The following is a 13,446-nucleotide window of genomic DNA, read 5'->3' as shown; positions in this document are numbered from 1 at the left end:
ATAGTTAAGACGCTGAAACGGAACGCTCCCACGACCAGGCAGACAAACGTCAACCTAACTAGCGGCCACGTACAGCTGCCTGTTGATCACGGGGGGCGTGGCGTTGCGTTGCTAGGGGCAACCAGCAAAAGCTCAACCCACTACAATCTGAAAACTTGAAGTGGGACATTCTGCATAATGAGTACTTTTGGTACTTGGATAACAATGACTGAAAATATAGGCTATTTTATTAGTTAGGGAACAGGAGTTCGTCACATTATATATACCTAGAGAGACAATAATAAAATGAATTGGCGTCTGATATAAACTATTCACCCTGGGAACAGAGAATGCAATTGGATCACCTTGATATTCTTGTGCTGCAAAGTGTAGAGATGCTGCCTTCATGATCTAAACTCCACTCACAACTAGCCGGTACTCCAGTGACAACTAGCCGGTACTATAGCGAGGCGGACTAAGTCTGAGTCACCAAGCCTGGCACACCCGAGATTGCTACCGCTTGCCGTACTAAGGGCCGCGGGTTCAAATCCCAGCTGAAGCATAGTACTGAAGATCTCTCATCCATGCGTGAGCGGGATGGGCTCGGGGGGTTATTCCCCGGGGTTTCCAGACAATAAAGCGGAGGGGTTATAGAAAAAACATAAACGGGCACCTGACATTTTGTGGGGGGGAGAGACTGCATCACATATTTTGTTTTTGAACATCACACCACTAGTTAATGACCACATTTACATGTCTTTCTTTTAACTATTCCATAAGACCAGTGGTGGAAAAAGTACTCAAATGTTTTACTTAAGTAAAAGTATCAATACTGCAATGTAGAAGTACTCTGTTAAATATCCGGAATAAAAAAATTACTTGTTGAAAATAGCAGATCTACAAGCTCACGATGCGACACAAATGTACTAAAATATTTGAAAATAGTATATCTGTGAGCTTGTAGATCGGCTATTTTCAAATAGCCTATGTATAAAATAGGGCTAAAGTGGTTAATGTATGTTTTATAATATAACAATTTCTGTCTGCAGTTTTCCAATAATTGTAGTGGAGTAAAAGTACAATATATGCCTCTGAGGTGGAGTAAAAGTATTGGAAATACTCAAATAAAGTACAAAAACCTCAAAATTGTACTTAGTTACTTTACACCACTGCATAAGACGCTGCCTTCATGATCTGATCTAAACTCCACTCACTCTTTACCCTCTACTGCCCTCTAGGGGCTACAGAAGCACAAGGCAACACAGACAGCAGCAGGATTAGCCGGTACTAATAGCGTGGCGGACTAAGTCACAGCACAAGGCCTAGCAGTTCCACCAAGCAGAGCTTGCTAGGGCTCGTCGCACTAAGGGCCGCGGGTTCAAGTCCCACTGAAGCCAGGGTACTGAAGTTCGTCTCATCCATGCGTGAGCGGGATGGGCTCGGGGGGTTATTCCCCGGGGTTTCCAGACAATAAAGTGGAGGGGTTATAGAAAAAAATATAAACGGGCAGCTAAAATTTTACAGAAAAATTGAGAGAGGGAAGAAGGGTTGTGGCTAGAAAGAAAAAGGTGGGTTATAGAGGGAGGGGGTAAACTGTATCACATATTTAGTTTGTGAATGTTACACCACTAATAGTTGCAGTCACAACAGTCTATTGCCCTCTAATGTACTGTAGTTAATGACCACATTTAGACATGTCTTTCTTTTAACTATTCCATAAATATCTAATGGCCAATAATTTGTCCAAAGAATTAGTGCACTTACAAATGCCCATGTTTACTTATTATGAGGTCATAAAAAAAAGGATTTGGAAGGAAATAAAGCCTGTGAGAAATGGGAGTATATAGTATACAGCAGTGGTTCTCAAACCTTTTCATGTCAAGGACCCCCCAAAATGAAATGTATTTGGCCGTGGACAAATCTGTTGTTCCAGGGACCCCCAGAAGCAAAGATTTGAGTTACAAATGTTGGCTTAAAAATATATATATTCAAAGTTTGCGCAAATTGTCACAAGGTTAAAGGTTAAAATAGGTTAAAATGATTGTGATGCTATATTAACACCTTACAATGGTTACAGTTTGTAAACCTGGTTTAAACGGAATGTGTTGTCTCACAAGTTAGACACTTTTATGAGATTCTCCTTCAAGTCTATGCCTATGTCTATTAACCTATTCAATCCGGGAACACATCTCTGTCATTTTTAGATTCATTTGGCTATTCAAAAATAGCAGATCTACAAGCTCATGCTCATCTCATACGCGCTTGTAGATCCGCTATTTTCTTTATTGAAAAATCGTGACAATTTGTGCAAATCTTTGAATGTATATATACTTTTGAAGAGAACATTTGTAGAATCCCCCAAAAACAAGCAGAAATGTTTGCTTTAAAAACAAAGAAATATTCAAAGATTTGCACACATTTTTCACGATTTTTCAAAAATAGCAGATCTACAAGCTCATAGCGCTCATAGCACTCTGTGCCGTGCTATGAGCTGAAATCTAAAATGATACAGATCGGTCTTAATGGGTTAACCTCCTGCAGCCCAGGTTGCTGGTCATGGTCATGGTGTCCAGTATCACTGGCTCCATGCTGTGGCCAGTAGCCCAGGTTCCCGTCGATGAGCAGCACCACTAGGGGCAGGGTGGTGGCCAGGACCTGTGGTACAGTCAGGCTTTATTTATGTTGCATTAGCATTAGTTTAGGGTTTATAATAACAATACATCAATTTAAACACCTTTGCAGTAAAATTTGATCCATTTGATGTATGGAAGACCTTAGAGATGTTGTGTGGTTGTAGCTCCTCTCCAGTAGGGGGAGCTGTTTGTCTGACTGCTGGGGAAAAAACCTGACCCTGAAACATGACAGTCATACCATGACAGTCATGGAACCACTTGTTCCTGGTTTGCGAATGTTTTACATTTACAACTGCCACATCTGCATTAACGTTCAAATTCCAAATATAAAGTTCTTACCCCAAGGCACGGATGTTACAAGTTAAAGCGCACCGGTCTAAGTACCCGTATCTTCCGTATTGTTCAATAAAAAGCATTTTAATCCGATCGGCGGCCATTTTCTATTTTATTTTTTATAATGTATCAGAGTGCAATACATCTTCCAACTGATAGGGTCGCGTAGTTGAAAGTATCAGAGAAAATTCGGAGAAAATGGCCACCAATCGGATTAAAAGGCTTCTTATTGAATAATTTATTATTATATATACGGAAGATACAGGCACTTAGACCAGGGCGCTTTAACTTGTAACATCCGTGGCTGTGGGTTCAGCACTTTATATTTGAAATCTGAATGTTTATGTAGATGTACCAGTTGTAAATGTACAAACCTCGCAAACCAGGAACAAGTGGTTCCATGACGCTTGTAACAGACGAGCATCATGTGAACCATGTCTACACTGACTTCAAGCATGTCCTGTTTAAATCCTCTCATTGTGATTCACAAGATTAGCATTAGTTTAGGGGTGTATAATAACAATAAATCAATTCAAACACTTTTGCAGTAAAATATTTTGACATAAGAATCCATTTGATGTATGGAAGACCTTAGAGATGTTGTGTGGTTGTAGCTCCTCTTAAAAAGGTTAAAAAGATACATTTTTAACCATTTTGTACCAAACTAACGTAAACAAAGCTGTGACAATAAAGCAGGTTAACTATGACTCACCGCTGAGTGTGTTTATAGATCTGATATCTAAAGGAGTTGTCTCTGGCAGCAAAACAAACACACTGACTGTTGACCTGGATGTGACGTCATACACAACACCCTGAACCCACGAACCCAAAAGACAGCGCGAGCGCCATCCAGTGGACTGGCTGTATTCCATCACATGTGTGAATAAACAAGTTTAGTTTGACACAAAAACTAACACAACACAACACAACACAACACCAAACAGTGATAGGATTGAGGAGTGCAGTTCAGGAAGTGACTTCACCTAGTTGACATTGTTACCGTGGTTACGTAAAAGGTCAGGTGGGTGTTATTTGTGTTGCCGTAACCCCTCGTTGTTACTGTGTGGAAACACCGGGGAGCTAAACGCTCCCCAGCCCCACTGTACCAAGGTACATCGATGAGTATTCGGCTTGGGTGCCTGCCATGGCTGGACAACCCTGTGCACCTTACTTGCCGAGACGGGAGTAGAATCTGTGGCCCGGCAAGCCGTGTTGCCAAAGACCACAGAGGTGTCCACCAATTATCCGCTGCCCTACGGCACCTCCACACATTAACACACGTTTCTTCAGTGCTTTTAAGTGTGGTTTCTGGACGTTAGTCTTTAAAACATGCTTCAGAGTAAAGATGCAGGGGGACTTGAACCCACGACCCTCGGCTCATGTAGACACTGTCCTAACACGATGAGCTACCATGCTGCCTACCCCACTCCACTTTAAGACCGGTCTTTAAAATCAGTTTTTTTTAAAAATTGCAGATCTACAAGCTCATAGCGCGGCACTCGGTGCTATGTATTCCATGTCCATACATTGTATATCTGCTATTTTTGAATGGCCAAAGAAATCTAAAAATTACACACAGATGCGTCCCCGGTCTTAATGGGTTAAGTAACAAACGACGATACGAACAAAATACATATCAGAATATGCAGTTAAAATTATGTAGTTTCTGTGTCATTGTTGTGCTGTTGCTTGTTTAGATGTTTCGATGTCTATGGAAACAAGCCTCTGGCTTTTGTGTGATTAATCCATTTGGCCTTTGTCAGACAACAACCACAATAGCTTGATGTGATAAGAAGCTCTCTACATGTTATAAGGACCCGGGTTCAAATCCTACAAGTAGCAAACACCCAGAAGCAAACACACCTAAGAAGGATCTTATAAATTAAAAAAATTGACACATTTTGAATGTTTTCAACACATGTCTTTCGTCACCCCCCCCCCCCTCCCCCCTCCGATGGCCAAATATCCATTTGGGGGTCTGTGACAAGTAAATATTGAGAACCACTGGGACATTTAATGCAGCCGTCATAGCTGAATGGATAGAGAGCCCACCTGCAAAGCAAAAGGTTCAGGGTTTGATTCCCAGTTCCGGTAATGTGCAGGTATGTTCTTGCACTCTATTTCAATGACGTGACGCGCACGTCGCTTAACACCTACACTGCAAGTCGGACAATTGATATGCATCTAGGCTTATTCCTATGTTAATTCGCTTGGTGTGAGTCGGGAGCCTTTGAAAACTTTGTTGCAGTGCGAATTTAAAGTAGTTTTAAATCTATGCGTGTGCCTGCGTGTGCTCCTGGTCAAATAGGTTCCGGCACGGCGTGCAAGGCCGTCCAGTGAGCATTGCACCCCTGGTAATGTGTCACCATGTTTATGAATTAAACACTGAAACCTTTAACTGTGAGCAGCAATCAACTGGATGAAACATGGAGCTGCACATAAACCATAACATCCTTACACTGTTTCTCATACTTTTACTTGAGTAAGTCCATTTCGGACAGGCCCTATAAAATTGGCTGGGGGGGGGGGTCCCCAAATGACAGTAAAGTGACAATTTAAGGACTTTTAAAAACCAAACTATATATACAAACTGGTAAAACATAGGTTACATTGTCAAAATGTGAAAATAGTTGTGAGCACACACACACACACACACACACACACACACACACGTTTTTTCAGAAAACTCTTAGGATTTAGAACAGTGGTTTTTGAACAGTGGTATTCAAGAATAGCAGATATACAAGCTCGTACAGCTTGTACATCTTCTATTTTTGAACATTTTGAATCTTAGTTATTCTTTATTTATTTTTCTCTTCTGGGGGTCCTTGGCACAAAACATTTTCAGATGGGGGTCCGTGATGTGGTCCGAAGACAGTTAATATTTTCTGTACATGATTCTGTACATGATTTTCTGTACATTGTTTTGTATGTAGGTCTGAGTCTGTTGTCTTGTATAATTGATTCATTGAAAAATCTCAAAATAAATGATATTATAGAATTCATAAATTGATCCTGCATCAATACAGTAAACAGACGTAACATTATAGAATTATACCACTGTGTATTTATGCTGCAGGAAAACTACAAAAATGATGGAACTCACACACAAACACATTTCACCCACTTCTTGTAAACCTGTGTTGTGACCATAAAGTTGATTCTGATATGATGGTAATCTAACAGAGGTCCATGTCCACACATTACTACAGAATGTCATCATACAACTCATAGGTGTAGATGTTACCAGTGTTGATGGCCCTGAATGATGCATGTGAAAAAAACTAAATGGAATGATACGAAATCAGATGAATCTAACTGCATGATATTAATTAACAGTCAGTGGTTATAAACAGTCTATTGTGTGGTAGTCTAAGTCAAGGGTTCCCAAACTTTTCAGGCCGTGATCCCCCAAAATAATCATATTTGAACTGGGGACCCCCCACTCTGACAAGCACTTGGAATTGTAGGCATTACATTTAGTTTGACTCGGTTCCACTGATAAATAATTATTGTGAAAATAGGCAATCTACAAGCTCACAACGCCTCTCAGTGTGAGGCGTTGTGAGCTTGTAGATCGGCTATTTTCACAATGTTTGCTCTTTCTTACGTAATATTTGACAATTTGTTGGTATTGGTCTTAACAGTCATTAAATTGTAACTTTAGAAATGTGCAGATACCCTGTATACACTGTATGTTGTATAACAACATGGACCAAAACTATTGTCCTGACACTAGTTATGTCCTGACACTCTGACTCACAGAGATGTGGTGACTTACAATAGGCCTATAGATTTACAATCATTTGTGACTTAGAGGAAAACGCCAGAACAGAATCAAGCACGTATGTGCCCAGCGCCGCGGTGTCCCGCAGAGTTGTTACGGGCACCTTTTCATTGGACCCAACAAGGGAGACAAACCCCCTCTCTACGAATGGACGGTACGCCTCGTCTACATCACCGAGACTCCTCTCGTTCCCATGTAAAGGACCCTCCGACCGCGACACCACAGACACCGGCGCAACAAACGCTGCTGACTTCACGTTCAGGCACCATTTCAGACAGGTCTGCTTCTCTCAGCTTCTCCTAGAGACTGGCCAGGGTGGGGGTTTTATAGCCTCCTGGAGGCACCGGGCCCAGGTGCTCTCCAATGAGCAATCAGCCCCACCCTGCTCCCCTATAGGGCAAGAGTTAGTGCAAAGCATCACACCCACAACCACCCAGACTAATACATGGGCATCACACAGTCCTGCTAAAAGTTCCTCCCTCTGAAACACTGGTTCCCTCTGCTGGGTAGTCTGTGTAAGGAGAAATTAAAATATAATGTAGGGACCACCATCAGCCATCAAACACTGTGAATCCCTCTTTCAGAACCACCATAACAGAGCATCTGTTTCAACAGACCTAGAGAACGTCTTCTAGCTTGACTCAAGTTTTATGTAAATATACTTTTTATTGCTCCTGGTATTGATGATTTCTTGTATAGCATTGTATGACTTTATATGTCTTGATGAATTGAATACATAGGACCACAATGGAAACAAGCCCTCAGAGCTTTGTGTGTTATCCTTTTAGCATTACTTGTATAATTGTACCGCTGTACTATTAGCAAACTGTTAATAAAGTATTCAATCAATTAATTAATCAATTAATCAAAACAGTTTCTCTCACAAATATAAAAGTGCATTTTATTATCACACCATGTGTGTCAAGTTTACATTCTGTAGAAGAGGGACTGAAATTTACAAAATGTACAAATCAAATGTACAAATGATACTGTGTACTGTACAGTCCTACAGTACATACAGTACAACAGGGTCTCCATCCTTGGGACCATTCTATGTTTGTCAGTAGACTTCTCTGGTGGTCAGTGGACCACATTCTCTGGTTGTCCGCCATGCCAGGCTGCATCAAAATGAGTTTAATGTATTTGACATAATATTCAGGGACATGGCCTACTTAACAAAGCAAAGTAAGTTACTGAGTGGAATTTATCCTGTTAAAAGTTGTCACAAGCTGTCAAAAACAAAACAAAATAAAAAGTTTCGATCTTCAATTTACAATTTAGGTATTTAACAGAGGATCATAGAAATTAAGATCATTCTATCAATATTTTTCTTTCTGTACAACATCCTTCAATCTAGCAGAATCAAATCATAAAAAAAGGTTAATGGTCAGACGTTTCTCTCCATCAAAGAGACGTGTCAGTGGACTAGTTGTTGTCTCTTCAGAGCTTGTTTATCTGCCAGGACCTTCTGCTGGAATATGTTTATCTGCCAGGACCTTCTGCTGGAATATGTTTATCTGCCAGGACCTTCTGCTGGAATGTGTTTATCTGCCAGGACCTTGTGCTGGAATGTGTTTATCTGCCAGGACCTTCTGCTGGAATGTGTTTATCTGCCAGGACCTTTTTATCTGCCAGGACCTTGTGCTGGAATGTGTTTATCTGCCAGGACCTTGTGCTGGAATGTGTTTATCTGCCAGGACCTTCTGCTGGAATGTGTTTATCTGCCAGGACCTTCTGCTGGAATATGTTTATCTGCCAGGACCTTCTTCTGGAATGTGTTTATCTGCCAGGACCTTCTGCTGGAATATGTTTATCTGCCAGGACCATCTGGTGGAATGTGAAAAGAAAAATCATGTCACACAGACCTCCAACAGACTGGACTGAAAGAGGGTTTTGTAGTGTTTTGCTCTTACCCAGATCGTTGAAAAGACACGACTCGTGCTGCTGCAGAGCCTCGTAGAATCCTGATATTGCTGCAGTTCCTTTTAGGTTTACAGTGTGAAGCAGTATTCTCATTTGTTCTGGCTTGGGCCTGGCGTTCCAGATTTCCTGATAGGTCTCATCTGTGAGAATTTCTTTTTGATAGAGGTCATCTGCTATACCCATAACATCTGTGACGCGCCGAATTAGGTCACCCCAGTTCTTCTTCACAAAGTTATCTTTCATGAACAAAGAAGAGGAAAAAGAAAAAACATAGGCTGAAATGGTATTAACTTCTGCCCTCAGAAAAGTAGAGGTTTAATGAACTTGTTAAAGATTAATGACATTGATGACTGAGGGTCAAACTTAAAGGTCAGAGAGTAAAGATCTTACCTGTTGTCTGGCAAATCTGAGGTTCTTTCACAGCTGATGCACCTGAGAGAAAACAACAATCAGTTGATACTTTAACAGAAATGACTTTCATGTTCATGATGTGAAGAAAACAAGCAGCTTCTAAAGCCACACTATGCATCAAACAATAGACACAATATTCAATGAACTGATTCAGTAAATCACATCATATGGGAAGAGAAAATCTGATCAATTCAATACATTTGTCTTCGGTTGATAACTCTGCAACATTTCAACCCAACAGGGTCTCTTGCCTGATAAAGACCCTGTTGAAACACTGCTGTCAATGAACTATTGGTAGATATACTCCTGTATGCAGAAATACATTTCCTTCAATCTAGGGAGAGGGAAGGATCTATTCCTAGTGACTATATGGATTTGCATTATGTTTCTTACTGTGGACTAGAGTTGGTCAATGACTCAATACTTTACAATGCAATCTTGAGTCACCATGGGGTTAGTGATTTAAACTGTAGGCTAGTATGTTCTCATATAAGGGGCTGTGTCCACCAGTGTTTGGGTTAGTGATTTAAACTGTAGGCTAGTACAGTATGTTCACATATAAGGGGCTGTGTCCACCAGTGTTTGGGTTAGTGATTTAAACTGTAGGCTAGGGCTGTGTCCACCAGTGTTTTTCCCTGAGTCCAGGGAATACAGCATATTTACACCATGCTACTGTATGCCAGCAGTGTGATGATGCACTGAGCTTCTGCACTGTGTTGAGTCCTGCATGTCTGGTGTTTTTACTTTCTGGCCCCGGAGTTGAATAATGTTCAACTTTAGGTAGAAAAACTGCAATCATCTGTCACTTTTTACCCAGACATCCAATCACAGTGGAGGAGGGGCGGGACAAACACCTCATTGTCACTCGTCTAGCGTAGCCAGACGATCAGAGATCTCTGCCTACTCATACGTGTGGTGTCGTCTAAATTCAATGTAAGAGCTACAACTGAGTGCAAACAATTCTGAAATTAAAAAAATAAGGGCATCACGGAAACAATGCAAATACTTTAAGGCGGTCCTTTGTATTGGGGAGGTAATAGGATTGTTTCCAAAGCAGTGGGCGTACCTGTAGGTTTGTCAGTGTTGGACACAGGGGACAAGGGACAGAGACCAAGGACTCTGACTCAACACCTCCCATGCAGCTGGATCCTGGGAAGTGCGTGCACTGCCGTGCAGCCTTTCTACCCCAGTCTCAGTAGCCTTGGGGCCCTACTGGGCGGGGCCCTACTGGGCGGGGCTTCTTTCGCTCTACATTAGAAGAGTTGGGAACGGTGGGCGTAGTCACATTCTAATACAGCCCGAATACCGAGCCTTGTTAATCACTAGACTCCCAATCCACACCTCCTGGGATCGACTCCCGCTATCGACACTACTTTTTCCAACAACCGCAGACTACTTCTTTTTGCGCGAGCTACCGAGCGCGTAAGTTGTCGTGCTGAACGTTGCGAAGATTGCTTGAGCCTACTCGGCCCGTCCGAGTTATGTACCGATAGGCACAGAATGGTAAATCATGTTGTGGGGAGAGCGTTTGCCCCAACTCGCCAGGCTCTCCCCACCCCCCGCTACTGACACCGGGGGTAGAAAGGCAGGTCTTATCCTGGACTTTCTGACATATAGACCCCTGGTGGTGTGTAATCGCACCAGCACCTCCTCCACACTGACCATTAAAACTGTCCCTACCCTGGTACAGGAGTCACGATACGGTATGGATCAAGATATGATATGGTGTACAAATGTTTCACCTCCTTCTCCTGCTTTCTACCTCTACATTGCTGAAGGATTCTCCAGAATGTATGGCAGAGCTCAGCGCAATACACACCCAGACATTTGATTAAAACAAACGAGCAAAACACAGTCAAGCTAAATATTGCAGTATGCCTGTCATATGAATACGATAAGGACATCACCGATACCATATATGTATCCCAATATTCAATATTTTGAGCACTGCCTAATATTGTTGATAGTTGTATATACTGTGTTTACAATATATTTACAGACTGTTTTACCTTTCTATTTCATTTTATTCTATTTCATAGTTTTCTACACTGTTGAGGAAGGTTGAAGTACTGTACAAGGATTTCACTGCCTAGTTATTGTTATGTGACAACTGACAATAAACACCTTGGACTTGCTACTGTATGTATGTGAGGAGGAACTATGTTCATAAATGAGCTGCCATGCCAATGATGACTAGAGGATTGTTCTGTTTTTAAACATGAATTAATTCATCTAACGAGTAAGGAAACTCACCTGGCTGATGTAGGAGAGCATGTCTCTTACTGGTGATTCCTTCATCTGATGCATCAGTTTTCTGTTTTCTGACTGTGAGAGAGATGGAAATCATACTGTCTGGTTCTACAATGCTGAGAAGCCTGATATCACACAAATTGAACAAAATAATAATAGTATTAAATTGAAATTGAATCACACTTACTCGTTTTCCTTTTGCTCGAGCCCCGCTGATACTGACCACGTAGTCGTTGTAGTATGCTGGGCGTTTTCAAGTCATCTGACACAAGAACAACAGATAGGCCTCATTATTCAGAAATACACTGCAAAGTTAGCAAAGCAATTATGATCAAGCACAAATAAACACAAACATTGAAGTAGACAGGTGTGTGTGTGTGTGTGTGTGTGTGTGTGTGTGTGTGTGTGTGTGTGTGTGTGTGTGTGTGTGTGTGCGTGCGTGCGTGCGTGCGTGCGTGCGTACACACATACATACACATTCAAGTAGACAGGTGACTGTGTACATATGGTAGGTACCTTGTCGAATGGTTGCATTCCATGCAGGAACATCAGAACCACTCACTTTAAGACTACATTTGAATGGAGGAGGCTGCTCATAGTATGCTTCAAAGAAACCTCGGATCTCAGGTGGTGCCAAGGTGAATGGCAAGTCCTGCACAGACACATAACATTAATAATTAACTTCATAATACAACATGTTCATAGCTACACCTATCTATACACAGACACACCTCAGGATCAATTTCTCCACTTGGTTCACTCATCAGATGGTAGTTCCCATCTCCCAGTAGACAGACGGTGTTCTTCTTAACCCGACTGAAACGTCTCTTCAACTTCTTCTTGATGTCCTGCCACACACAACAGGTGGACAAGGAGATGAACAACACGAGAGAAGGAGGGAAGGGAAGAGGCAGGGGAGTAGGGAACGATAGAAACAAAAACAAACAAGTTATATTGACAGTTTGTCAATATTAGTAAGTTAAAGTTAAAGTTTTAGTCAAAATAAGAACACACTGATCTGATGTGATTCGGGAGTAAACAGTGTGTTACTGTGACAGGGTGGAAAACGGGACATTATTATAATTTTTTGTTAGTTATATTGATGCACTGTTTCATCATCTTAACACCCTTTTAACCTTTATTGTGATGACTGCACTGTATTATTTATCGGTCCCCGAGCCACTTGGTATGCCCCGATTGACAATGACAGCGAACAGCTGTGAGATTGACTGACACTCGGGCGTAGTCCCCACGGCCCAATCCCACAGCAGGTCACGTAATCAACAGCCAACCACGACGGAGAAGGGAGCGGTGTCTCTGTGAAGTAAGAATAACCGCTCAGTTCAAAAAGGCAGAGGAGCGAGAAGGACAGAGAGCAGGAGTGTGTGTGTGAAAGGACCGGTGCGACACAGAAAGTCCCAGAGCGTAGCCGAGGTAAAGGGCGTGAGAGACGGGAGAGTGCGTGCTGCCAGCCACCGAAAGCAACGAGCAAACATTTGGCAGACGGCTCCATTATAGAAAGACCCGTGAAAGACTGTGTGTGCAGAGGGGAAGGAGAGGACGACAGCAGCGACGACCAGACCATATAAGGAGTGAAGCAGGGCCTGGAGAGGAGCGGACGAAAGAGAGGCTAAAGTGTTGCGACGCGCAACTCCATCAGTAGGCAGCGAAAGCTGCCTTCGGAGTAAGTTTCTATCCACGCAACACTCGTATTTGTGATAGCCACCACTGCCAGCAGCCCACAGTACTTTATCTGTAAACAGATGAACTGGCCTATTGCTTCTGTATTTCCAGGCGGTGATAAAGAAACAGACGAACATTGAAGAGTCCTGGCTTGGCTTCCCTCCACCTGTTTTCCCCCAGTATTCGCACACACTTGTCTTAATTATTTATAGCATTTTTTATTGTATTTTAATAGCACCTGCACTTTACTTATCCATAAGTTTTTGATGCACATTTTGCTATTAATTTGCACAAAATTGCTATTTTGCACACCCGGTGTTGCATTTGAATGGCCTAAGTCCACATAGTACTGAACGCACTTTATATAGCACCGCACTTTACTTTTGTAAAAGTACTGTTGCCTATTATGCTATTTATTTGCGCTCTTGCTATTATTGTTGTTTCGCC

The 13,446-nt window shown here is 42.0% G+C and overlaps 1 long non-coding RNA gene across 1 annotated transcript; it reads right to left on the bottom strand.

The window, feature by feature from the left end:
* Positions 1–11,316: 11,316 nt before the first annotated feature.
* On the bottom strand, positions 11,317–11,920 carry LOC308081613. The gene is made up of 3 exons (XR_013932877.1): positions 11,833–11,920; positions 11,504–11,578; positions 11,317–11,391 (listed from the first exon to the last, which is right to left on the bottom strand). It is a non-coding gene; the product is annotated as an uncharacterized lncRNA (long non-coding RNA).
* Positions 11,921–13,446: the final 1,526 nt, after the last annotated feature.

This window comes from Gymnoscopelus braueri (assembly GCF_963280865.1).
Source record: "Gymnoscopelus braueri genome assembly, contig: SCAFFOLD_51, whole genome shotgun sequence".
NCBI classification, from domain to species: domain Eukaryota; kingdom Metazoa; phylum Chordata; class Actinopteri; order Myctophiformes; family Myctophidae; genus Gymnoscopelus; species Gymnoscopelus braueri.
Note: the sequence above shows the minus strand (reverse complement) of the source record. Positions and strands in the feature narration are given on the sequence as shown.